We start from the raw sequence: 26,155 nt of genomic DNA, 5'->3' as shown, positions 1-26,155 counted from the left end.
ATAATTATAGTTTTTAATGGGATTACATGACACATTCAAGTGAAATAGGAGCTCACAAACCTTCAGCCAAACTTTGCTCTGCTACCTTTGCAAGTGTAGATGATGGCAGCCTCAGACCCTGTCAGTATAGCAAGCTCTGCCAGCTCCAAAATTCTTTAAAAATTAAAAGCCTATTCAACCAGGAATTCAGCATTTTCTTTTAACCTCTTTAGTCTGTAAAAGTTTTCCTGAACCAAATCATCTAACCCTGCTCTCTAGGTAGAATGAGACCCAGAAGGAAAAAGGTGTTTGGGAAGGTCTGGATGAGACCACTTTTATACAAAATAACTCTCAGCGTTAAAAGTAGGGACAGTAAATTAGGCTAAAAGCAAAATGTGGTAATGGACAATAATAAATTATGTAACAAAATATAACTACAACTGTGAATAAATTTTGGCATATAGAATAAACCAACCTTAAACACCTGGCATCTAGCTCAAAACTTCATTGAATCAATTGATGGATATTATATTAACCTGATCTTTCAGTTTTTAAACCTGTTCCCAGCTGTAACAAGAACGTAAGAGTTTTCATGGTTTTTTTTATTATTACATCACAAGACTTAAATGGAAAAATTGCTTGAGAAGAATTCAATGAAATTAGAGTACCCTTAAATTGTATTTGCATGGAGGAAATACATTTTACCATAACAAGTTAATAAACATAAGAAGTTCTTGGAAACATGCTGCAGCAATGGCAGATGTCAAAAACCCTTCACTACTGCTGTTGGGCTATAAACAAAAACCAGCCAGCCCACTTGAAATAAAGGAGTATTTAGAATTCATCATTCATTGCAGACCCATGTCAACCCAGGTGACTGATAACAGGTTATCTCTAACCATGTCCAAGGTGTAACTACTTGTAAGGTGAAAGTGATAGTGTCTTCCTCTTCAAACAATCTAATAAATGGCAATTTAAATGGGGCTTGAGTGTGGAAAGAGCTCCAGGCACAGCAATGGTGGTCTTTTTGTGGTTACAGGTAAGGAACAAATGAGTGGGTTCATACCTCTGAATCTCGAGTCTAAGCAGCAGTTTCTGACATGCAAACCAGATGGAGTTGCAGGACTATGTAGGGAAGTTTTTAAGGAGTTCTTCCACCCCTTTCCTCAGTGCCCCTATTGAGCCACACTGCCCTCACCAGGTCACAGCTTTTCTCAGGAGGCTGCAGACAGAAATTCACGCTGACATTGGGACACATATGTTACAGAACTTTATTATTTCACTTGTAAAAAAAAACCCAAAATCTTTGTGTTTACAATCTGCCCCTAAAATAATCACCATTGCTCTACTTATAAGACTCACAGTGTTGCAAAGGAAAATACAACAAAAGGGAAATAAATTGATAATTATATTAAGGACCACACACACACAAAAAAAGGTTCTTCATAAGAAAGTAATTTGTCTTTTTAAAGCTCCACCCAAATTTTCTTCACAGGAGCATCCTGAAAAATGTACAGGTTCACTGTATTTCAGAAACCAGCTAGTTTTTTAACCAAACATATCAGACAAGGCAAACACACACATACATTATTATTTACAATCCAGTATTCCTGAAAGCATCAATCTTGATGAGTCCTTCACTCTGCTCTTTGTATCTTGGTAGTAATAGTTCATCAACAGAAGAGTGACCAGTACAAATAAATCAAGACAGAAAAGCAATGACCCTAAAAAGAGACTCTGCCCTCTTCATCTCGGATCTGTGAGAGCTGAGTGATGGAGAGCTGCACACAATAAAAGATTTAGCATTGCAAAGAGGGGCTACAAGGAGAATTTGCATCTCAGTCTGAAACTGACATTCAAAAGCAGACACCAGCTACCACTTCAGCCTGAAGGGACCTGTTCTCCCCTTAACTGAGAATCCCTTAAGCACTGAGGCTCACACCTGTACAGGTTCATCTGCTACTGCTGTCTCCTTAAACACAGCAGTGAACCCTGCTTAGTCCTTCATTAACACGGCATGGAGAAAAAAACATGTTTTGGTGATATCTTTCAGGCTCTGGACCTATGCTGGACAAAAAGGCCTTTATACAACTCTGGGAGAAGCTCCAAACCAACAGAGTACTTACCCATCACTGATGAGGTCTTCTCTCATCCCCTCCATGGCAGATCTCCCTGTTGGCAATTCAGCTGCTTTTGATTCAACTCTAAGTTGCCCTGCCCTTCCCACAGCTTCTTCAGGAAGTTGAGGCACTCAGCAGATGATTCCTTCCTCAGAGGCCAGAACCTGAGAAGTTAAATGTTGAAGTTGAGGAGCTTTTTTTTAAGTCCTTAAAACAAAACCCCACAATGGAGGCAATTTCCAAACTCCTAACAGAATCTTTTATGAACATCTGTTTTTTTTTAATATGGCCTTCTTTTATCTCAGGCAATTTCAAGCCTACTTTTTTTGCTAAAAACCTTTGGAATTATTAGGTTTTTAGGGAGAAAGACACTTAAAATATTTTTTTAATAGCAACATTATTTTTCAAGTAGTTTCTGTTCACCTACCTCCAGTTCTAAGTGTCACACTGAGCAAAATATGGAAGGACAAAGATGGGATCCATTCTTAATTTAATTTAGATAATAAATCATTTTAGCACAGTTAAACAGTAAAGAAAGTGCAGAGGGATAAAGGCACCGCAGAAAAAAAGGTGCACTTCAGAATCTTATTCCCAGTTCTTCCAAGTCTCATATTCCAGAATTTGTGCATGGTTGCAGCACACTGAGAAATCATTTGCACTGGTAGCACCTCTGTGCACAGCAGTCACAGAAGTAGCAGTGTCATTGACAGGACAGGAGAAACACTTGGCCAAGGACTGGACTGAAGATGAAAAGTGAACTTGTCCCCTTGGCAGAGCAAGGTGTGATTTCCCAGAGGACAAGTACTGCAGCATCATAAAAATAAGTTTCATGAGGGATTCTCAAACTCAGGGAAAAAAAATATTGACAGGATGAAAAAAGATTGAAATTACACCTGTGGTAAGAGGACTAATTTTGAAATCATTACACGACAGTGGATGGAACCCTGGCCTGTTTTGAGGCAAATACAGCACAATTTTACCTGCTGCTCTAGGCTCTACCCTCTTGCAGGAGTCACATGGCTTTGCTTGTCCTTCAGGCAGAAAACAGTCTGCATACTATTCAAAGATCAGACGCTGCTGAAATCTGACGAATTAATGGTTTAATTCTGCCAAACTACCCTTGAAGAGACTTTCATTTCATGGAGGAATTTAAAAGAGGTTTGCTCTCTTTGAAATATTTTGTTTGGTTAAGAAAAAAGCACTTTCACATATCCTTTGCAGTACAGGGCACTTAGCAACTCCTCCAGTGGGTCTTTACCCTCTGTCTAGAAATAATACAGCTATCAAACTTCAATGCTTTTATTTTGTGTTGAATTTTTGGCTTTCTCTGAGCACTGTTGTATGCTGTAATAACACTCACTTTGAACTAAGTATTGATGAAGTTTATTATGGATATCCACATGTTCTCTCCTGTTTCCCTTAGAGAAAACTAAAATATTTAAAATTAATTCCAATCAAAATATTTATTTGCTTTTTACTCTTCAAGGGAAAATAAAACAAATTGATTTGTTTTGGATTGCAAGATTTGTCTGAACCATGGTGTCACGTTTTAATTTGTGGGAATGGCATGAAGCTGTGTCAGGATAGGTTTAGGGTAAATATTAAGAAAAGGTTTTTCACGCAGAGGGTGTTTGGGCACTGGCTCAGGCTCCCCAGGGAAGTGGTCACAACATCAGCCTGAGAGAGTTCAAAAAGGATTTGGACAATGCTCTCAGGCACACGAGGGGATTCCTGGGGTGTCCAGTGCAGGGCCAGGAGTTGGACTCCACAATCCTTATGGGTCCCTTACAGCTCAGGACATTCTATGACTCTGTGATAACCCCAGCTGGCAATTAAGTCCACTCCTCCCTCCACAATGGGACTGGGAAGAGAGTCAGAAAAGTAACCCTGAGAGGTCTCATGGGTTGAGACAAAGACAGCTTAGCAGGTAACACAATGGCCATGCACACAAGCAGAGTGGAACAAAGAATTCACTCAGCACATCACACAGGCAGACAGGTGCTCAGCCATCCCAGGAAAGCAGGGCTTCAACACATGGAAAGGTTATTTGGGAAGACAAATACCACCACTCTGGTAAACTTTCATGTAAAGCAGACTCATTAAAATGTCCAGGCATATTTAACTTGAAAAGTAGTACTCCAAAGCTTTCTGAAAATGCACTTAATTTATGTCACATCTCTTCTACTTCACTGAGAGGTAAATGAGCATGTAAAAAGTGAAATTCTTTAAAAAAACCTAGACCAAAGCATGGTCTAGAGCATGGCCTTTTAGAATACAGGTAATCTGCAGCCTGCAAAGCCATACAGGCAGCCTGCAAAACTAATTTTCAGTGGTTGTGATGCTCCTGGACATCAGTGTTGCAATAGTTATAAACCACAGCACAGTGTCCACCTTGGAACCAGCCTTTACTCAAACAACTTTCAGCAGAGGAGTAGGACCTGAAAGGCCCAAAAAAACACAGGTTACTTTTCATGAAGTTCTATATGCCGTGAGAATAGAGTAGGAGGAGAATTGCCAGGCCAAAGCACCAGTGCAATTCTGAGCAAAGAGTTTTTCCTGACTCAGCAGACCTGTGAGATGAACAACTACCTTAGGCAAATAGGGGCCGTTTATGCCATCTGCGTATACATGCAGCCATCTTACCTGCCAAGGTGAATTCAAACTAAACAAGTCCTAGCAAACTCAGAGACATGACAGAAACAGCTCACACCACTACATCAAAGAGGAAAATGGGGGCCTGATTTTCCTAGGTTTTGGACAGTTATTAATATCCTTATATATTTATACAGTATTTAATATAACCCCACTATGATCCCAGAGTCAAACGTGATTGATCATTATGAATTATGTGTTAATAATGATTAACTGCAATGATTAACTGCTGCTGTTCAAGTCAGTGACAACTATAGTTGTCATTGTTATGTTAATTTGCAACACTGTAAAAATGATGATGGACTAAATTGACTTAATTTGCTTTAACATAACCTATACTCTGTTTTAATTATTGTAAAATCTCTTCTATAACTAACTTGCTGGAATTCATGTCAAACCCCATTCTCCCCATTCCTATATTATTAGTAGAGCTTTTTAAGTCCAAGTCAAAATATATGTCTTTCTAAGATAATTTATCCATAACAATAACAAAGAATAACATTATTTTCTATTATTTACGAGACTGAAAGGAAACACAGTTTAATTCAAAATCCTTGAATAGACCCAGCACCAGGAATTCTCACATTACCTGCCTGGGTGAGAAGTAACCATGATTGCAACCCAGAGGGAATGTGACAACTCCTGTAAAAGGCAGGTGCTGCAGTAATTGAGACAGTTACCAAAAACTTGAAATTCCCACTCTAGTGGTTGCCATTTGGACAAACAAAACCAAACATCTGCCCTGTGTCTACTGAATGATTCAGAAGGTTGTAGGGCATTAAGGAGACACCCACAAAGAAGTAGACAAAGAAAAGTGGTGGTGGTTTAGAGAGTGGTGATCTTCAGCAGTGCCATCAAACGGGACAAATGACAGAATGATGACTTCAGGGATCAGACCAGTGTTGTCACTGTAAAGCAGTTCATGCACCACAGAGTGAATCCAGTGTCAGTCAGTAACACCTGAGCAGTGGCTATCATATCAGACATTCAGCATCTTCTGTGAGGCTGAGCAGCTGTCCTCAAACTACTTTGAGATACACTGAACAGTTCCAATGACAAGGATAACTGATGAAATCCTGAAGTGCTCATCAGGACTGCTGTGCACAACAGAAAACAAAGTTCTGCTGGTCCAGCTTGCATAAGGGGAGGACTTGTACAGCTTGTACTGCAAAGAATAAAACAGGGATACTTGAACTGAACAAAAGATTAAGTGCTCAACCCCTGCAGCAGTCCTGTGTGTTTGCTTTCTGCCAAGTCCTGTGCTACCTTCATTCCTTTCTTGCCAGTTTTCCTTTGGAGGGCATCAACAATGAATAAGGGGAAACAAAAAACCCACCCTTTTCCCTCTTTCGTCTTCCTCAATCAGTTATTCTACAGAATCCCCAGGAACAGCACAAATTCCTGGGGATTCTGTGGAATAACTGACTGAAGGAAATCAAAAACATGTAAGGAAAGCCAAGAACCCCTCAGAGCTGTGGTAAACTGTCAGGAGAAGTCCAGCCAGTGGCCAAACCTCTAGCAAACCTGCTATGGTAAAGTAAAATTAGCTGCAAAGTTGCCAGTCTTCCATGTTTTCCTTGTGCCATTTCAAACATATGTTGAATAAAAAAAGACATTACAATATTCAGTACATACATGGTATCTTTATAAACAGATACCTATTCTAAATTCTGAGTGACAGCTTTTTGCTAGAGACATGCTCAGCCGGCTGGTCACAAATGCCTTGGGCCCATGAGAGATGCAGCATTTCTGAAGTATAAAGAATGGTCCACAAGATCCCATCTTCATTAAATGGAATTGGAAAAGGAAAGTTACTCCAATTACAGTGCTGTGATTACAGAAGATCTGTGGTTTGGCAGACAGGATACCAGCCCTAAGCATGTGTCACCTTATGTTTCTGTCAGACTTTCTCTGCAGCGTGGGAATGATACTCAGTTTATCTGCTGAGTGGGCATTTCCTGGGAGCAGGGGTGGAACACTGGTTAAGGCATCATCTCCACTCTCCTCCAAACCATCTGTCTCCCATGGTCCAGGTCCCTATTCCCCAATCACAGTGGTGCCACTAGAGATAACCCTGGCTACTCTGACCCTACCTAAAGCTGAGGTGTCACATCTTTCTCTTAGGATTTGTCACACAAGCACTCCATCCCACCTTGTCCTGGGGCCACTGAAGATCTAGCACCTGGCTCTTCTAATGGGAACAGGGGCTGCTCCCACTGTGTGATCCAGGATGGGTGCTCAGCCTAAAGCACAGCCCCAGCCTGATCTGTTCCCTTCCTCAGGTTGTAAGCTGGAATATGAGATGGACCTGTTTCCCTGCCTCACAGGATAGTGAGGGCAAACACGACACCCATGCTGCCCAGCCAGTCAGAGGGGCTGCCTGAGGGCTTGGATCCAGGGCTTTGACAGCTGATTGCTTCTGGTCAGCCTTCCTACACTCAGCTATTTCACCTTTATTTGTCCCCAAATCATATCAATTGCTCTGGTGGAAATGAGAGCTGAGGTCTCTCAAAAACCCAGCACAGAGAGCAGCAATGAAATTTATAGATGAAGAACATTCATTAAAAAAACCCGAAAAACCCAAACCAAAAAAAAACCCCACCAACCTTCTCAGTGGTTGGAAAAGTAGGAAAAAAATTCTAAATGACATTTAGTAATAAAGCAAGAATGGGTGTATTTCCTTCTTTTAGTTTTTGTTTAATATGAGCCTAGAGTTTGGACTGCGGCAACATATCTCATTAGCTAAATTAAAAATAATTAAAGACCATCTGAAGATTCCTTTCCCAATATCTACAAACTGAAAAATAAAATATAATCATGGAGTTATAAATAAAAAATATAGGCCTATTAACCATATGTTTCAAAACTGTTAAGTGTCTGTCCTTCTGATTTGTACTTAGAGGAGAGATCTATGTTCTGATTTAAATACCCCTAGCTATACTGACTGTAAAAAGCCAGCTTTAATATTCCATGTACAACTAATCAGAGGTAAAATAAAATAAAAATATTAAGCTATTCACATGCTGTGGAAATTATAACCCACATTCAAGATTTGGCTGGTTGCAAAGTGTAGCCTTTATGGATTTCACAGTATTTCCAAATTACAGTCAGTTCAGTGAAGGTCACCAACAAAATCTATGCATACCACAATTTCAGTTACTAAAGATATTATTGAAATTTTGATAGCCTATGTTACAAACATTCATCAATAAATTTTAGTGGAAATCTTATCACACACATGTAACACAACTGATTATTACTTTTTAGTAGTAATTGGTAGATTCACAGTCTTCTCCACATTAAGGAAGGTCATGTGGGGTCATATGAAAAAGTGTCAGATGGTTTGTGTAGCCAGGGCTATTAGAGCCCACAGTGACCCTTTCAGAATTGGAATACAGAAAATGTAGAAAGTTCTGTTTGCTCTCGAACAGCCCACAGCAATGAGGTCAGGCGCCTGGCCCCAGTGTCAAGCCTACAGCTTACTTCTCAAATTTCTTGATGCCCCAGATTTGGATCTTGCCTAGTAAAGGAACTAATTTTTTGCTATTGTGCCTTCAGGAAGAAAATACTTTGTTCTCTGCTGTAATATCTATAATTTTTTTTTTGTTGTTTTCTTTAGTCTTCTGCTTTTACAGTGCCTTTTTTGCAGGTTTATTTTTTTCTCTTTTCATTTCTAACACAGTGATGGTACTACTTTTATACAATTACTTGAGCCAAGATAGCTTAGCTTGACAGATTATTAATGTTCAGAGCATCTTTTCTAAAGTGCACTAAGAGCTATTGACATGCCAAAGCACTGACTACACACACACAGAGAAATGTAATTTGAAATCATTGCAGATCCCAGGACTCTCATTTACAAAGGACTCTCACTCGCTCTCATTTTCTGCTGTTATAACTTTTCCTCTCAGGCTTTATTAATCAACACTCCCATGGGGAACAAATATCAAAGCCCAGCTTCCCTGTCTAAGGCAAACTACCATGTAAATCAGTGGTGTTTGAAGAATAAAACTGGAGAGAGTTAAGCCAGTCAGATGCCTCAAGATTAGGTTTACTAAAGTCAGAAGTGCCAGAAGGACAAAGGTTGACAAAGGGTTTTACAAAGTCTTACAAACCCATCATTTGCTTGTGCTTGAAATCTGAGAAATTGTTTTTGTGGTGGTTTCCAAAATCAGTGAGCATCAATAGTTTGGGAGCTGTAAGAACTGCTATACAAGGGCTGAACCATCGTTGTGCTGTGCTAAGAGTTGTTTAGACACAAGGAAAAACCAGAGCTCCTGGACACAAGAAAGCGCAGTGGCTAACAAATCAAAGTACTGTTCTGAGTTGCCATAATTAGAAGGAAATTTTGTAGGTAAAGTGTTTCCTATCTTCCCCAGACCTTGTCATGTGTAACATTGTTTTCCAGTCAGCTGTAATGATAACAACCTCTTCCCAAACCCAGCAAGGCCTTGGTGCAGCTTCAGGATGTGACACTGTAAGAACAGACAGGGCACAAAGGGACGCACCAAGGCAGCAGCCCACTGCACAGGCTGTGTGATATGGCAGGAGCCAGGTCCCAGACTGCTCCTTCTGCTACCCAGAGAACTTTTCCTGAGATGGGTTTGTACTAATGACACCACTGAGGATCCTGAGGATACAAAACATCATTAGCATTATCTTGGTTTCTAAAATGTAGACGGCAGGAAGCATTTCTAGCAGCTCAGAGACTATTAACAGCTGAAGAATATCATTGTTTTACCACTCTGATATTTTTGACCTCTAAATGATCCCTCTTTTTTAAGAGTTCCTTGATTTTATATTTTCAAAGCAGAAGGTAGCTGAGAAGTAATAAAATATATTGTCCGGGGCATTTTTAATGCCCAGAAACCCTATTATCCGGATTTCCTAAAAACTGTTCAGATATGTACAATAAATTGCAGTGAACTCTATATATTAAAATAATTAATAATGGGAATTAGAGAGTCAAACTGTTTCAGAAAGTAGGCACCTTATCCAGTAAGCTTGTTATTGCCTGCATTAGGTTGAAATGAATAACAAACTGTCTGAGGCCTCCTGTGAGCTCTAAAATACAATAGTTAAAAATACTCTCCTTGGAAGGTATTTAAAACACCATATGATTCTTCAGAAGTCAGTTTACAATACTACAATAAAAAACTTTTTAACTGACTGAAAAATAAAGGAGAGGCAGTCATGCTTTTATAGTTCTTTGCCATGTTAAATAGTCATCTGTTCCCTATCTTCAACATTTACAAATGTGCACTGTGACTGAAGGAGAGCAGATTCTCCTCTGTGTGTGTGCATACACCTACCCAGGAAGTGCTATACAGGTAATCTTCCTTCTGTGCTGCGTCATAAATTACATATTTATCCCTAAGATTCAGGCTTTATTTAGGCATTATCCTCTTGTTCCAAGTATTTTCCAAGGTGAAAGTAATTCTTGACATTTGGTGACCATTAACACGGTGGTGGTGGTGCTGACTGGCAGAAAACTAGAGGCCTGAGGTTTGCTGTGGTCTTGGCAAGCAAAAATCACTAAAAAGGCAGGTTTACCATATGATTCCCACTGGCCAAACACTGTTCAGCCTGCAGTTTGTATTTTATCCATATGTGTTTTAGAGAGTAGGTGATTAACTCTTTCACTCAAACATAAGGGTCTCTGTTTATCACACTTCTGATAATGGAAGACCAAGATTGTCAAATAAAAATGGAAGAAGACAACCTGATCTAGTGAAAGGTGTCCCTGCCCATGGCAAGTGGTTTGGAACTAGATGATCTTTAAGGTCCCTTCCAGCCCAAGGTGTTTTATGATTCTGTGAAATCACAGCATGCCCAAGTTCATGAGCTCTTGTTTTAAAAATTTAAGATTATTTTCTATGTTAGCATGTCTACACTGAGTTTCACCTGCATATCATTACTGGGCTGCAGAATTTCTCAGCAAATTCCTGTGAATTTCCAGTGAGATATAAAGGATGCCACTATTACCCTTTCCCCATTACTCATAGGGAATAGCATGGGTATTTAAGTTGCTACATTCCTGAAGGAGCACAGAACTTTCTTCAGTTTCTGTGCCCTTCACCTCAACATCATAAACCCATATTGCATATTCTCAGCAGTCAGAAACCAAGAACTCAGGTATTACATATCCCCATTTCTAATACCTCATTAGCTTCTAAAACATAGTTAAATTCAAGAAAGACAAAAGAAAAAAAAAAATATATTGAGAATTTCCTGATTTGGCAAATTCACATTCAAAGAAACTTCCCATAAGGAAAAAAAAAAAGAAAAAAAGCACACATCTTGTGTTCTTCAAAGGCAGGGATGTCTGCTTAGCACTGCATCTAATAATATGTCCTGATGATTGGTAAGGAATATAGTTTATATTTAACTTCTGAACTAAGAAAAAGCATATCACTGATATAGCTATTGGTAAATAGCTCTAAGATCTGAAGACAGCTGAGTCAATTAAATCAATGGTAAAGATTATGTCTGTAAAGCATTGTATTTCCAGAGTGTAACTAATGGGAAAGGAAATCATTGGCTTTGAATGAAGAGATAGATACGATCGCTCTTAATTACACTTCATTACCCAAGAGTAGTCCTTGTGAGTGATACACAGCAAAACAGTATGCAATCAGTTCAATGTTTTATAAGTAAAAAATCACCGTGGGATATGATGCATGCTAAGAGAACATAGCATTACTGTTATCTTCTCATTTATATTTCATGACTAGTGGCCCTTTCAATGATGAGATATCCTTTCGTCTATGAATGGATGTCCTCTGATAAGGGACTACTTAATTAGTAATCAGTGATAGAAAGGATTTTTGGCATTTTGGATATTGCAGTCTTAATCTCAGTCCTTTACAGCTACAGAAGAAAGGCATGCTTGAAAGACTGATATTTCCCCTTTATTGGCCAAAACAAGAAGCTGGTATTAAGGAAAATTTGGATTGACCAAAAATATGAATGCAAGGCAAAATAAAAAAAATTGTTAACAATTTATTGATTAGTGATCATACTTCAGTTAACCAAGAATGAAGCAGTTTTTGATTATTTTTAGCACTGTAGAAAATAAATTTATGAGATGTAGTGAGACAATTTTGAAAAAGAAAATAAAAAACGTGGGTTTTTTTTTAATTTTCCATACTTCTGTGGGTTTTCCCAATTTTTGTCAGGTATAATTTTAGAAATGATACGAATGTTTTGGTTGACTTTGTGATGTAGTTTGTGAATTAAATCTCAACAGAAAAAAACCTTCCAGTGGCAGGAGACATAATGGGAATTTTGCCATCAGGCTGATGAGAGAGAGGCTGAGCCCTGTATCTGCTTTGTATCCAGTTTGTGGAAAAAGGCCAGAATTGGGCATCAGGTACTTTATTCATTTGTGGACAATAAGACCCTTCATGGTTAAATTAGAAGAGCAACAAAAACTAGAAGGAAATACTTCAAGTAGGGAGCTCTTCTTATTTGACAGAAGGGCAGGAAGAAAATTGCTTTTGTACACTTCTAGTACACAATTCTTTAAAATGTCTTGTCATGCATGTGACAAGATGCATGACATTAGAGCCTGAGTGGGTCTGATCTGATTGAGCAGCTTTGGTATTCTTATACCCTTAAATGCTCACATTTAGTCATAATTCACCCATGATTTTAGAGCAATCTCAAAGTTATTACTTCAAAGTTCTTTTGTGTTCTGGAAACAGCTTGAAAAAATGTTTAGCCCTGTCACTTATGAACACATGTTGCAAAACCAAAAATAAGCACAAGATCCTGATTAAATAATTCCTTTAGTTTCAGTGAATATTGAACCAAGTTTCCAAAGAAGTGAGCACATCCAATTTCATTACATGAATTCTTTCCTACCACTTTTGATGGATGCATTTGTGGAGGAAGAGAAGTCCTCTAATGAGACCACAGATGTGGTGACTCTTACCTTGGGGCACTAGAAATCTAATTCTTCTAAGACGTGTCTACCAATTTTCAAGAACCAGAATAGTAAAAAGGTGAGCAATTTTTCTTGAGCAGTATGTTGGTTCTGAGACTTTTGACAGTGTGGGTTACATTAAAATCTTGACATATACCAGACCCTGGTATTTACATTTATTGTTTTCTCTTTGTGGTATTCCTACATGGATGTCAAAATTTTAACGATGCCCTCTGTTTTCTGAAGTGAAAGGCACGGAGCTGTCACTGGCAAGGGTAGGCAGCTCTGTTATCTGAGAAAGAAACAGCCATTCTGAAGATATTTTTCACATGAAACAGTGCTAAGCTAACAGCAAGGGACAGTCTTCAAAGTGTCAGTCCATTCTTAACTCACTCTGTAGTGCCTAGATACTGTCAGAGCACGGTGTAGGATATATGACACAAAAATCTTCAAATAGCATGTGGAGGGGCTCAGCATAAGAGCTGGGCAAGACAGATACATATGTTATAATACAACACCTCAGTGCAACAGAGCTTAGGTTGCTGTGTTTGTCACTGCTTGTTGTAGTCCATATATATATATATCTATATATATCCATTTATATATATACATATGTACCGTCCCCAACAGTTTAGCCCCTCTTTGCTTAACTATTAATTTGAGCTCAGCTTAAACATTCACACAAATATATGTGTGTGTGTGTATATATATATATATATATATATATATATATATATATATATATATATATATAAATATATATAAATATATATAATATATCTTCATGGTTGAAAAAAATCATCTTCAGGGTTGGTACCTGCAGTGTTTTGCTCCTTTTGAAATCTTCTCACAGGCAGTGAAACTCAGTGACGGGTTTTATTTTTTGGAGCACCAAAACCTGGCAGCTCCATGACCTGGCTTTTTGGAATTGCAATGGTCTGGAAGACCAGAGATATAACACCTGTCCTCTGAACACCTTTTTTCTTCTCCTTTACAGGAGCTATAAAGCATCCTACTCTTGTGTGAGAGTAGTAACTGCTCACATTGACAAAATGTCCAAAGGCAGTAAGGCAAACAGTTTAGGATAAATCCCCCTGGCACTCATAAGGGCGGAGTCCTTGAACAATGGAATTTTACCTTTCTTAGATGCCACAGTGGAATTACACTCCTCATCCTAATGGTCATGTTGTAGCTGATAGAGCAGGTCCAGATCTGTGAAGAAGTAATCAGACCCCAAGTAATCACGCCCTCTTATCTTTCATTCCCAGTGCTTTCCCTGAGCACTCTGGAAGCAGAGTCAGCAAGGGTTTAGCAGCTGTGGAGCCATTCTCTTTCTGTTTTCTTTCATAGACATATGCATAAATCAGGGAGGCTCAATTGAAAAAGGGGTACATTTACTTAGGCATAAAAGCAATGAGAATCTGGCTTCATATGTTCTGTTTACTCAGAAAAGTAGTAAACTCTCCCCAGGCATGGAGCTGGGCCAAGCTAAACCGTCCTGCCAACGCACTGCCATAGAATGAGGGCTAAAATTTGGCTCTAAAAATTTAATCCCAAGGAGTAATTTGATTACTTTTAAATGCAGCTTCGTTTTCAATTATTTTTCTCAGCATGCTCTTTCCTCGCCTCCATCCGGAACTCGAGCTGTGCCATTATGTGCCTGTGCCTGGCCGGAGGAAGACGCAGACCTCTGCCAGGCAGGGGGTACCAAACCCCCGTCCCCCTGCTCGGATGGCACCTGATAAAGGTACCCTCCTCCTGCCTCAAGGGGCCTTGGTTTAGCCAAGACAGACAGCACAGTGCTGGGGCAGCCCATGAAAAAGCCAGAAATGCTGTCGCCAGGCCGTGACCGCACGGCGCAGAGCAGGGATGATTTCAGACCCCCACGCTGGCTCCTCACAGCACGGCACAAGCAGAGCCACGGAGAGCTGCTGGCTCAGGTCCTGGAACAGCAAAACTGCTCCAGGGGTTTCGCCTCCTGCTCGGAAACTTGCTCACACAGAGCAGTCATTACCTCACCATGCTGTATTTTGTTTGACAAGCATGTTATATATGATGGAATTAAAAAGGGAATGCTGCTGATGGTCTCCTTATTGTCGTTATCAGATGACAGCGTGCACTTCTGCGGGCACTTGCCAGCACTCAGAGGAAACTGAAAAGGCTCAGCACTTTTCTGAAACCCAGGACTTAATGACAAAGTCAAACATAAACCAAATTGTCTGCATTTTGACACTCAAAGTAGAAAATGTATGTTAAAAACTTAGTGGCCCTTAGCTCCTCAAATATCAGTAAAAAAAATGGGTCATTCTGCAAAGTGAGACAATCAGCAATCCTTTCCTTTTCTGAGTTCATTTAGATCAGTGCATGGTGATATTTTATACATACAATAAAAAAATCAGGGCATGGAAATTAATCCGGTGTAACTAAATGTTTCAATTATCAAGTTCTAAAAATAGATCAAGGAAAACAATACAACATTTCTTCAGAAGAACTACATAAATATTAGTGGGATTTTGATTACATTTTTAAAATAAATTTGCTGCTAAGGACAGTGCCTGAAGTTCTAGCAGATAAAAAGACACAAGAAATATGTCAGGAAAATTCATACCTTGACTCAGAACTGGGTTGCAAATGTAAGTAAAGTGATTAAAAAAAAAGAAAGAAAGAAAACAACCAAAACCTCTGTGGGATGTTCTAGAAAGCCAATATAGTAATATTAAGGTATCTGTCATAATTTTACAGCTATTGAGTTGCAGACACTTACCCACACTAATTCACTCAAATCTCACATTGATCGTCACAGGAACTAGTCAAAGATGAACTACGTACCACTGCACTGCAACACTAAAATGTAATTATTGATCCCTCCCCCAACACACAGCATTTCTCATGTATGGTGTGAACTTTGCTTTTGACTCCCAAGTGTTTAGCATGACTTCATTCAGTCACACAGCAGAATCATTTGAAGACTGTCATCCACCCTCTCAGTAAGCCATATATGATATACAGCATCTAGTCAAGATGACCTGATGGCTGGTCTGGGACTTTGACCAAGAATTTAGAGCAGTGGAAAACAAGCACAGCACATTTTTAATGGATTCAGATCAGAAAATCATCAATGATAGATGATGTTCCTATCACAGCTGTACAGTGATCAGGTTTTAGCCTTATATGTTCAGCAGTTTTATCAAAGCTTTGGAGGACCAGAGAAAATCACAATCTAAACCACAAAAATGGCTGATTAAAAAGAAAAGCACCTGCCAGGCGAGACAAAAGAGCAAATCCTTAGTGCTGTAACACAGCTACATGTAAAGGAATATGCCCAGGAATAAAATATGTAGGACATGCTTACAGGATAGCAGGAATTTACTTCAGGATCCCCAGAAAGGGGATGATAGTGGTAATCATCATCATCATCATCATCTTTTATCATGAAACATGTAAATCCTCAGGCCATCACTACATCCAGTACATGAGTACCAGCGTCATGCTACATCCAAAAGAGTCGTTACTGTCCCTGGAAAAATAAAAAAGAAAATTTCTGTAGGCAAGCAGAAGGGAATTATACTGAGTCTGGATTTGGCACTAGAGTTTCATGTTTGGGAGTTTAGGTGATGAATGAAATATGATGTCCATTTTTACCAAGGATGTCGATAAATTGGAGAGGGTTCTGAGAAAATCGGTGAGAATCATTAGAGGATTGGAAAGGAAACATGTACACTCCAGGATAGCCATGCAGTTTGTCCATCAAAGAGGTTAAGGGATAACTTGATCTGTGTCTTTATGTAATAGGAAAGAAAATTTTGATAATAAAATTATATAACAATATCCAGAAGTAAAAGTCAGAAATACAGTAGAATTTAAGTTGACATTTTTACTAATCACTGAAACAATTTAAGAAATATCTGCACTAGACTTCTAAATTTGTAAATGCTATCAATAACTTGGGGGTTACTCTAAAATAGTTTCTTTAGTTAACTAGGAATTAACTCAGGAAAGGTCTGTGAAAGTACGAGGTCAGGCTATTTTGTTAAAAAATGGTCTTTCAATTTTCACAGTCTAAAAAGAAGCTATGAGTATAAAGTTGAAGCCACACATTCCAAAGGTCAGCATCATCTAGAATTTGGAAACTTTCTGCTCCTTAACTAATGATTTTAAACTTTAGAGGACAACCATGCTCCTTGCTATCTTTTTTCTCTTCACAACATACTCCCAACTCCCACTGACCTGCACATTTCTTTTAAACTGAGCAATGAGACTTTAAAAAAAGCCAGCCCCACAGAAGGCACAGGCTCCCTATGAAGCTGCCACTATTGCCTTGGTGACACACATTTGGAGCATATTCCTCAGAATGCAGAATACAAGCTCCAAGTCACACCTCTGCCATGTACCGAGCAGCCTGTTCCCAGTGCACAGGGTTCTCCTAAACAGAGACAGCACTTTGCTCTGGTCTTTTTGGAACAACACATTATTGATTCCAGTTTTGCATCATCCTGACTGTAGTTTTACCTGGGCCATAGTTTCTTAGACTGCTTATGGGAATAACACAGGGGAATGAGCCCAAAGCCTTGATGCCACACCCTTTGCCTCCTCACAGTACCTGCTGGAGGTACAGTGCTGCTCATCAAGGCCTTGTTTCAAGATGATTTATCCTTGATAAATCCATATTTCCTGTATCTTATCACTGCAGCCTCTCAGCGCTGGAAAGATCTTTACACTCTATTAAGGTAGAGAAAATCAGCTTGTTAGTCTCTAATTCCCCTCTCTTTTTTTCTTCCTTCCTTTTTTAAAAAAGTAAGAATTATGTCCATCTTCTTGCATTCCTCTGGAATTCACCCTTCCCTACAGAGTGTTAATCACTACCCAGCAACAGCTCATCCTAATCTCTTAAATACTCCAAGGGTACATTTCAGCCAGCCTAAGGACTGCAGCGCACTAACTCTGTTATTTGACCTGATCTATGACTATCTGGCCAGAGTTCTTGTCCTCTCATTAACTGCTGTTAGTAGTATCAGAGGTGCAATTACAAACTCATTATTTTTTAACATTAAAAAAAAAGAAACAAGCTAAATGTTTCCACTCCTGCCTCCATTAGGCAAGAGATTGTATTTCCCCCCCATCTCCCATAAAGGAGCTATATTTATAGAAATACTATATTGTTTCTTATTTCCTTCACTAGTTATAATCCTATTTCTTCATTAGTCTGTCTGATTATGTGTGGCCATGTATTATTTTACAGCCTCCAGCACCTTGTTTCTGCTTATCTTTTCTCTTTGATTTTCCCATAATTCAATAGCTCCTGGTGTTGCATTCTAGTGTTTTACTACAACCACTCTATTTCGTTCACTTTGGGATGGATTGTTTTCTGGTCAGCTTTTTGTGTTTTTCCCCTAGAAACTTCCAACTCTCCTTTTTGTGTTTGTACTCCTCCCTATGAGAACATGCCAGAGAATTTCTCTGGGTTTATTGAAGTTCACTTTTTTTAGCTCTCTTTTATCATGAAGCATGTAAATCCTCAGGCCATCACTACATCCAGGCTTCTGCAGGACATGAGCCATTGATCTGTCACATCAAGCCACTGCTGGCACATCATATCCTCTGTCTCTTCCAGAAGTTCCCTTTCTGGATGCAGTTCTTGGCTAACACGCTGGTTCCCCCCTCCTGCCTCTTCCCATGCCCTGCTGTAATTCCCTACAGGTATCATCAGCATGATCTGAACATCTACCACTTCAACTAAATGAGGGACTATATCTGTGCTAGCTTCTGCCAGTAGTAATTTATTAAATTCTGGAAGATCGGCCACTAGAGGGAATCTAACACACCCTGAAAGCATGTTAAGCTCTCTCCCTTGGATCCCTTTCCTCTTGCATAGTGGCATTTAAAATGGCTTTATGCATAATGAAAATCTACTTTTACCACCTTTGATAGACAACAACTATTTGAAACGTCTGTTCTCTGCAATGAAAATATCTTTGCTGAACTGCATCTGCTGCTCAGAACCTATTTCAGTCCTAAAATGAACAAGTATTAACTCCCTCTCACTGTCTCCCTAGATGCAGTTCTGCGCTTCCTAGGGCTCAGTTGTCCAAGCATCCCTAATTTGGTTGGTCTGTTTGCATCCTGATGAGATTACACCTTCTGTTACATAAGGGAGAACACGGTAACAAATCCTAAAGTGGGAGTGTCTGCAGCTGGAAAGAGTGAAAAAATATCAAGTGATTACTTTAAAAAAAATAAATTCTCTCCTGCTGAAGACATTAAGGGAAGAAAACAGGTGGGGAGGGAGACCATTACATACAATGTGGATGGCACATGGGTGGACAACTTTAACAGCTCAGAGTGATCTGAACTTTTTTTTTGCCTTGACAGTGGAAAAAAGGAAAAAAAGAGGGCCCCTTTAAGTCCTACTGACATACTGGGGCTGGTAAGTAACTGCACCCTGTGGTTCGCATTACTTTTTTATGTGTTCCTGTTTTTATGGAGTGCTAAATGGCTTAATTACATTTTACTGGTTTATTCTGCTCACTTGCTCATAACCTCATTAATCTGACACACACTGTTTTTTTCCCAAAATGGAGAATACACAATCATTTTCGTGTAATAGCGTCTCTAGGTATTTGCAACTGTCTGACAGGTATAATGTGGTTGAATTTGCTATTTATTAGGAAATTATCACCTCTGCATAAAGGTGCAAGTTATGAATAAAAAGCATAAACTGGGCAGACTAAGCTCTTTAGCAGCACATCAGGATCCCAGCTGATTTAAGTACTGGGTGGTGCTGGTGGAGTGGAAAGGATGCACTGTTCAGTCTAATTATCATTATCTTACTTTCACATGAGGAGATAGATTACTAGTGCTCACCCAGATAATTTCTAGGCCATAACTGCACACCTTTCAAGCTTGATCCCCCTACTATTTGGCCTGCAGCAGACAGTGTGGGATGTCTGGTTCTGCTAAATAGAAAAGCAGAGGTGTGGGGACTGCAGAACCCCCTCATCCCAGCCTTTGCTGGGAGGTAGGTTCTACACAGCAGAGAGATGTTTTGTGACGGGTCTAGGATGATGCATCTTTAGATTTTAGTGCTGCAGACTAAGGGGAATTTATTTGTTTTGACTTATTTTGGATAATTTTTTTTGTGAGATAAGGCACAATGATGCAAACTAAAAGGTCCAACCTCACAGAGATCTAAATATAAAACCAAATTTGAGAATAACTTGGAGAGCTTCCTGTGGTTGCCCCCGTTGCTTTCCCCCGTCCCTAAACAGCATTCATTCTTCATTTTAGCTATTTAAACCAAGTAAAAATACGAACTCGGTACGCATGAGACAGGCAAAAAACCCCAAACAAAATAGCTTCTGAAAATCTGTATTTCAATTAAGAGATCTTCAGCAGAGACAAAAGGACTTGATTAAATGTAAATGCTGAAGAAATGGGATGTTCTGTCATGTTTCAGTTCCACCCTTGTGAAATCTTCCCGCAGGAAAGATGTTGTGAAAACCCACTGGCCATTCCTGGCAATAGAAAAATTCAGTGAGGCTCCTCTGAGAGTAAAATGGTACCCAGAATGGACTTGGGACTTCACTAGAGGCACTCTGTCAGATTTTTATGTGATGGCTGCCTACCCATATCCCTCTGTTTTGCAGCAAGGTGGTCTGCAGTTTACAAGCATGTAAAACACATGAACAAGGCTTCCACATCAAGTTATGTGATAAAATTTAAAGACAATGTTGATGACTTAGCACGTCCTAAAAATGTTATATGTACTACTGTTACAAATAACCCTTAAGGCAACTGCAAGTAAAAATCATGGTAAAACTTTCAAACAGTCTTGCCCTTTTCCTTATCTTTTTCTTTCTCCTGTGTTTTTTCTGCACTGAGCCTGCAGTACACTGGAAGGCAGTGCTTACCTGAAATAGCTGTCACAGAGATTTGAAATTGAAACTGGACCTGATCCAAGGAGAGACAGAGGTGAGGGCAGAGAGGAACTGGATGGGAAACAGAATTCAAACACAAATCAGAGCAAAAGGCCTGTCCTTTACACTGCAGAAACAGACCTTCTGTTTCAGGGATCTGTCAAAAACTCAGTGGTTCTGTATGAGCCACTGCAAAGAGAACACAATAGTGAGTGTCCTTTTAAACAAGCCATTGAATCTAAAGTAACAAGTTTGCATTGCATGATTCAAGGGCAGACACTACGACAACAGAAGAAAGTACCAACTTCAGGTTCAAAAGATCTGCATCAATCTTTTTAAACTAATGTTAAAATAAAAAACATCTCCTTGCTAAATTGTGGGTTTTTTTTCTGATGGCTAAATAAATTTCTTCTGATTTGTTTTTTCTTCAACTATATTTTCCCCTATCCTTTTCTTCTTCTTTTCCCTTTTTATTTTGAAAAAAAATCAGTTTAAAATTTTTCTTTAATTTGATTATATCAAAATGAAGACTGATCTTTTTGTGACTTTCTGCACAGCTTGTTAGCTGAGGTCTCAATCCTGCAAACTCATTTGTACAGTATAGCTCCAGCTGTCATTGAGGTGAACATCCCATGTAAAAAGACTGAAAGGCTTGGTTGTTCTCAGTTCACCCATCCATCTTGTCTATCCTTTTATATACTTTTTATTCAGATGTCTCTGAAAATAGTTGCCATGCACACAGGATTGGTTATTTTCTTCAGCACTTGACCTAAAGCAATAATAATTGTGGGTGGTTGTTCCAATTGGCTCTAAAAATGGAGCCAATTTTGTTCTCACACAGAGTAACTCTAACAGATAAATTATTTAGAAATAAAAGGGAAAAGAAATATGGAAAACAATGCAATTAAATGACCTTAGATCTTCTATTTTAAAAATTCAACCCCCTCTCATTTGAATTCATCACATGAGGTCAAATAGAAATAAAACTTTTCCACTTATTTGTGTGCATTAAAATGTTCAATATAAATCAAAGTAACTGCAATAATTCATAATTTAAAACCAAAGCCCACCACATTTGTATCACTGCAGGAGGTAGTTTTCCTGCAAGAGCACTCTCATACAACCAAATTTTCCCAGCTGCAGTCATAAGATATTCTAAAGCAAAAGAGAAGAAAGTGATTAAAATAAAAAAGCTCAACGCAAGGACAACTATGTTGGATCCAAGACAAAGTTTATCTAGTGAGAATCCCTGAAGGTTTATCTAGTACAGTATCCCATATCGTTTAATAAACCATTTTTCCCTCAGTCATACTTCTTCCAAGACAGTGAAGACAGCACAGGAAAGGAAGAAGAAATGGAAAGTTATTTCCATGCAAAGCAGTTGCAAATTATCACCTTTCAAAGTGCCCTTTTGCACCACCTCCAGCTGGTGATCCCACTACTGACAGTACTGAGAATCGTGAACTAGGCTTCAGTTAACCCTGGGAATGGACCTGAGACTACAGAGGTATCCAAGGGGTGCTAAAAATTTAAAAGCAGCACTTTTACAGCCTTGCTGATTATACAAAAAACTTTGAGAATCTAAGTTAGGTGTATCCTAGCACATTCTATACTTGTTTTGCTTACCCAGGGAGTACTAAGAGCCTCATTTTATTTAACCTGGTCTCACAATATAATGGCTTGAACACAAAGACCAACCCCACCCATCCAGACACCATCATAACAAAACATGTTTGCATGCAGGAGCCCAGTTTAGTACTTTCTCATAACAGAATAGTTTAGAGGAAAGTCTGTGGTGGGACACATCCTCCTGGTTAACTTGCTGAAATGGCCTCTGAAACATCCACACCAGGAGACCATCACACATCTGCAGAGATGCTGTGCCATTAAAACTGTACCACAAATCTCTGAACCTCTCCTGTGAGCAGAGGTGGTCTTTCCAGCATTTAACATTGATAGGGAACTCAAAAATATTTCTAATGTCACAGCTGAGTCCAAACGACACATTTTTTGCTTCTCTGAAATCAAAACTCTGCATTTTCCCCCATCAACCAAACTTATTCTATCTTTAACTCTAGTTTTGACAGTATAATTACATCCCAAGGTGCAGTGACAAACTTTCAATCATCAGTATTAAAGCATATGGGCATAAACAAAAGAAACAAACAAATAATTTGCTCAGCTTGTGCTTGGTGAGTAATAATTATTATTTCACATATATCCTGATTCTTTGGGATTATCACTTAATTAGCTACATATAAATAGAGTAAATAATTGGTGCAAACCCCACTGGAGATTGCCCTTGGCTCTAAGATAGATCCCCAAAAGAAGGCCTGGCAACCTGAAAAAGACAGCTCTAACAGCCACCTGCTTTGGATCTGGCATGAGTAGATGGACAGAGGCTTTTAGTCTCTTTCAGGATGCTACCCTGCACAGTGGGGTATTAAAAACAGCAGCTGTGATGTCAACATGGTTCTTTGGAGTGCTTTCAAGCCTTGTTTCTTCTCCTCAGGATGAAGGATTCAGGAGCTAGAGATTAATTTCAAGAAGGTGCACTGTACCAAAGGCTTCCTTTGCACCGTATACACTTGCAGTAGGATATTAATTTCACATATGTTATGACAGAGTGCAAGCTGTAGATACACTGTTCTTCTCAAAACAAAATTGGCTCCTGCATGTGCAATGACATCAGTAGGTGCATCCAGACCCTCAGCAACACTACAGTCCCCTTTTCCAGGGTCTAAGAATGTGTTTACTTGCAAACAGTCATTTGCACAGATACAAGTGGATTTTTAAAAATGAACAGCTAAAGGAATTTTCTCCACTGGCCTGTTGAAAATCTCTTTATTGACTAGAAAATCTCTTTATATGACTAGTGGTTAGTGTATTTAAGAGCGCTTCTCTGGGCTTTCCTGGTGTGTGACAGCCTTAGGAAATGAAGTCCTGTGACTATAACTACCCTTGGACATAGCTGGAGTGGCTGGCAGGTCCTCAGCCTTCTGCCTGAGCAGACACCTACTTTTACTACTCATCAACCACCAAACTATGGCCAAAAACAGGCAGGAAAGGAGATGACCTGTCATTTCCAGCTCTGTAGGCACCCCAGTTCCTGAGGTAGAAGGGTAAACCTGGATGTAAAATGGAGTGCAATTGAATGGGAGGAAGCTGCAGCCTTCTGTTTTGCACTGTAATTCAAACACAGGTGAAGTTCGTAGTGCCAAATGAGATCTGTGATTCTTTCTACTCTGTCAGGACATCCAAGGCTGAAGAAATGTAAGACCTGTGGATCAAAACATAAGAATACTTGAGGGACACCCTGTGAAATCAGCCAGACACATTTCTCACCATTTTATAGGACAGAAGGATGGAGGTGTACAAGCACGTAGTCACAGTAGTCCCAGCAATTTTCTTAAATCATCTGCCTGCACTCTAGGGAATTTTCCATTTGGAACCTTCTTAACACCAAGCAAGAAATGTGGTCTGCTGAGGGCATTATGCAGAATACAGGGCCTTGTAGTGTGACTGAGTATGTCAGCACTTACAGACTTTCCATGTGGATGTCTGTACCTGCAGAAGAGAAGCGCGCACGTTGCCGGCAGATCGGACATCTGCCCGGCTGCGAGTCACGTGAATCTTTGGTCTCTCAAACCCACATAAAGCAAACAGTTTCCCTTGCACAAATGTTTGCAATTTAATTGCAAAAGTCTGGTCCTTGGTATTTTGTGAGTGAGGGATATGACACTCACAGATGTACCAATAACATTGGTGAAGGCAGGAAAAATTGGAGACAGGGAAAACACACAGCAACTTGTCAGTTTTGGGCTCTAAAGAGAGATTCTGCAATACTAGGAAAGTCCTGTATGAGGAAGCTGACAACCCTCATAGCAATGGATTTTAATTGCTCTCTTCAGCGTATTTTGGTATGATAGCAATTTATGTGCCAACTAAATGCAGTTTGAATTGAACAGTGCCCTGACAGAAACTGCCAAGGTACTAGATCATTCTGTGCAAATATAGGTATTCAAAATTAGATCAGGACATTTTTGACACTTGCTCTATCTCAAGTTGCTAGGATAGGGCTAATAAAGAGTTTTGAAATCCTCTCTGCAGCACAGCATCTAAATCACAGAATATTATTCTATTTTCCTTAAATGAGCAATTAATATTAGCCACCCAGGAGAGCAACACTTGCAAGTTCTCCTTGCTGGCCCATCCTTCTCTGCTTTAGGCACAGAATACCTGCCGATGTGCTAATGCAGCTACAGAGGAGACACACGTGCACCTCCACAAATGCGTCGCGCACCATTTCCCTCCTGTTGGCGCATCCTCTGCCAGGCAAATGTGAGAAGTGGGTACAGCACCAAGGTTTGCGCTGCCAGTTTCCCTCCCCTACCAGCTGGGAAGAGTGAGGGCAGGGACAGACGGAAGCGAGAGGCTGGTACTCGTCTCCCCAGCAACAAAGCCGCCGCTTGGCCGATGTTCCACTCGAGTGGTCTGCCGGGATGGAGAGGAGCCTGGCCGCTCTCGGTGGGGGCCCGCTGGCCACCGCTGCTCCACTGAACTGGCCGCCGCTTCGCTGGTGCGAAGCTGAAAATTAAAACTGCGGCGAAGTCTTTTCTGAGTAAACTGAATAAAGCAGCAGGCGAGAGCACCTCGGAGCAGCTTCCTGCGATCGCAGCTCTTAGCTGGCATCACCGCTGATAAGGAAGCGCAGGCGGCACTGCTTTTCATTCTCCCTTTGTGGGCTTGATCTTATTACAGAAAACAAATTTACCAAGCATGAATTATCGCTAAATTTCTCAATGCTCCGGCGGAGAAGAAAGCCTGATGCAGACGCCAGTAAATACGCACGTCTGCGGACGAGGATGCCTCTCCTCGGCACGCCACACTCTCCCAACTTTTGGCTGCGTGCTGCTGCTGCGAGAATTATTCAAAAGATGGGCTGCAGAAAAAAAAAAAAAGATCAATTAATCTGCTGAGCGAGTTTTCGAATCCATTCTCAATGGCGCTGACAGCCGGAGACCCCCTCCGTGCGCTGGGTAATTACCCCAGTATTTCCTGCACGCTTGTTTAAATGGCTTTCCACCGGGGCTGCCTGTGAAGAGCAGCTCTCCCCGCGCCCATCTGAGGCAGGGCAGAGAGGCAGCTTCCCTTATCGCTCCGCTTCACTCCATCTGCAGCCAGCGGGAGGCTGCCTAATCGCCGGCCCCGGGACAGGGACAGGCAGCCTGGGGGAGCCAGATAGATGTGCCACCAAAGGAGACTGGGACTTTCCGACAGCGCCGGGGCCGCACAAAACTCATCGCGCTCTCGCTGTTTCAAAGGCGAGAGAGGAACCCCTTTAAACCAGAGGCCTGTCCCTTAATTATACAAATGCGGAGATCAAAGTTATTATCTGTCCTTACAAAGGCTGGAGCTTTAATTGAATGGTGTGTTGCTACCTTTGAGAGAAAGTGTTCAGTACTCCTGGAGAGCAAAGTGCCAGGAGGGGGGGAAATGGGAAAAGAGAGAGTGAGCGAGAGGAAAAGAGCAAGAAGAGGGAGAGAGATGATATTTAACAAGGA

At 40.2% G+C, this 26,155-nt stretch overlaps 1 long non-coding RNA gene across 5 annotated transcripts; it reads right to left on the bottom strand.

The window, feature by feature from the left end:
* Positions 1-1,059: 1,059 nt before the first annotated feature.
* Positions 1,060-25,748, bottom strand: LOC107203615. Of its 5 annotated transcripts, XR_004497087.1 has the most exons (6): positions 25,639-25,748; positions 24,831-25,533; positions 23,668-23,871; positions 16,031-16,195; positions 2,106-2,263; positions 1,060-1,201 (listed from the first exon to the last, which is right to left on the bottom strand). It is a non-coding gene; the product is annotated as an uncharacterized LOC107203615 (long non-coding RNA). The 5 variants fall into 5 exon arrangements; XR_004497086.1 differs by lacking the exon at positions 1,060-1,201 and having other exon boundaries at positions 1,233-2,263; XR_001521278.2 differs by lacking the exons at positions 1,060-1,201; positions 2,106-2,263; positions 16,031-16,195 and having other exon boundaries at positions 21,038-23,871.
* Between the last annotated feature and the right edge of the window lie 407 nt (positions 25,749-26,155).

Source organism: Parus major, chromosome 4 (genome assembly GCF_001522545.3).
Source record: "Parus major isolate Abel chromosome 4, Parus_major1.1, whole genome shotgun sequence".
NCBI classification, from domain to species: Eukaryota; Metazoa; Chordata; class Aves; order Passeriformes; family Paridae; genus Parus; species Parus major.
This window is presented reverse-complemented; position numbering and strand designations above follow the sequence as displayed.